Source organism: Phalaenopsis equestris, unplaced genomic scaffold (genome assembly GCF_001263595.1).
Source record: "Phalaenopsis equestris unplaced genomic scaffold, ASM126359v1 Scaffold000945, whole genome shotgun sequence".
Classification (NCBI taxonomy): domain Eukaryota; kingdom Viridiplantae; phylum Streptophyta; class Magnoliopsida; order Asparagales; family Orchidaceae; genus Phalaenopsis; species Phalaenopsis equestris.
The window spans coordinates 15,912-18,153 of NW_018165384.1; positions in this window are offsets into that span (position 1 = coordinate 15,912).

Genomic DNA, 2,242 nt, shown 5'->3' on the forward strand with positions numbered 1-2,242 from the left:
ATTTATATGAATGTATGTATGTATGTATGTCTGTATGCATGGATGTATGTATGTATCTGTGTGTTCATTTACATTTTTATTTGAGTTGCTTTTTTTTTTGTAACCATTTCTCTCTACTTTGTGTTTGTCCATCAAAAGATTCTAATTTTGCTTAACCAAACAAATATTAATCTTGCATTTGAATGCACGCATGAAGCACTCATTTGGAAGAAAATATTACGTGTGTTGATCGAATGTCTGGAGGATGACGTGGATCACAGCACGTTATTGTACAAACAAATCTACGCTGTCGTATGCATGTCCGATCATTCAAATATAATATTTCTCCCTCTAACGTCAATATTCTCAACCACCTTATAATATTTTTTTTTCTTTTATGAAATTCATAAATGTCTGTGTTTAGTTTCATGATGTTCTCTCCCTCTCTAGTTTTCATAAATCTCTCTCTCTCTCTCTCTTAAGCTTTTTCTCCTCAATCTATTTTGTTACTTATAGTTTTGAATATTTGAAAAATGCACTTAAAATATTTATATTTTGTAGATAACATACCATTTGGAGTATTTATGTTTAATATCATGAACATAAAAAGAATTTACTTTATATTGAAAAAAGGTAAAGTATTAATCCCATATAACAACTAACCCATCAAATAAATAGTATTAATCCCATCACCTTATTACACATTAATGCTTTTCTTACATCTAAGAACATAAGATGTCATGAACTATATTACAATTTTTCTTTTAGGAGTGAAAAAGAGTATATAGCTGTCCATATCTCTAATGAATCTTTTCACTTTCTGCATTTTTTACGCCATGATTTGATTCCACAGTACCCAACTAATTTATTATTTGTACTTTCTTTATACCAGCAGGAAAAATTTTATATTAATTCCTGCATGTTCTTGTGCTTCATTGACATTAATATTCTGCCTAATCAAACTTGGTGGCCACTAGTTATGCATTACCACCACCCATATAACAAAGTAAACAAATGACATGCATACCGCATCATTCTCATATATTTATATATTTAACACCAAAATATATAAGAATAATGTGGTATGTTTGCAAGCTTTCATCTGGAGATGATAAAAATTATAACTTTAACTGGAGGCATTTATTATACTGCTTGGCGTGTGCCTGCTGTGTGGGGGTTGGGTGTTCTTGTTTTCTGCAACAGGTGTTGTCGATGTGCCTGTTGGTTGTCTGAGATTTGGGATTAGGGACATGCATGAGAAGCCCATTTCCTTGTTTTCTGTCGCCTGTCTCCGTCGGCATGAATCGTTGGATTTCTCAACTGGGAGAGCTTTGGGGCTGGGTTTGTCCCCTTTATCTCGTCCAAGTAATTCCATTTGAGAATTTATGAGAGGAGGAGGAGGAGGAACTGCTCCTGATGTGAACTCACATGCCTTCTTTGACTTCTCGGTTATTATGCTTCAGATTGTGCATGTCTGGTTGACTCTTTAATTGTCTCTCACTAATAAGATTATGAGATGTGTTGTGTTTTTTATGATGCGCGTGGAAGAGAAGTAATTTACAGAGAGATATTTTGAATAAAAATAAAATAAAATAATGTAATTTTATCTTGCAACAAAAATTAAATGTTGTGGTTTGTTATAGTGTGTGTGTATGTATATATTTTTAAAAGGGATGGTCAGAGGTTATTACAGGAGCCTCCGGCCATCCCTAACAAGCTTAACAATTCGTGTACCACCTTCTTAAGGCCAACTGAACAAGAGGGGATTCGAGCTTCCGACCAGATGGGTCTTATACCATGAATGTCAAACCAACTAGTCGGACACACACACACAAACACACTTACAATTAAAATAAGAAGTTTTTGTAGCGTTTTATATAGGTTATTGCATTAAAAATTCTTGTGATTTTCATTATACCGGATTTTAATACGCTATAATTGTTAGCGTTGTAAAGATTTTTATCGGTAATTTTAAACATTTTGGACTGGATTTCTTATACAATTTTAACAATATTTTTAAAAGTCTTTAGATAAATGCTTTCATAAAAAATTTTCTTACAGAAGTCAATATTTTTCTTACAATTCTAATGTGATTCATACATTTTATTTTAAAATAAAATAGTAAGAACTTCGTACAGAAGTCAAAATTTTTTTTTTTGAGTTCTGCATAGCAGGATTTTAATAAGATTATAGAAGCCCTGACTTCACAGCTAAAAGAAGAAATGAGATAAAAAAATGTGAAAAGTTAAATAATGATCAAATT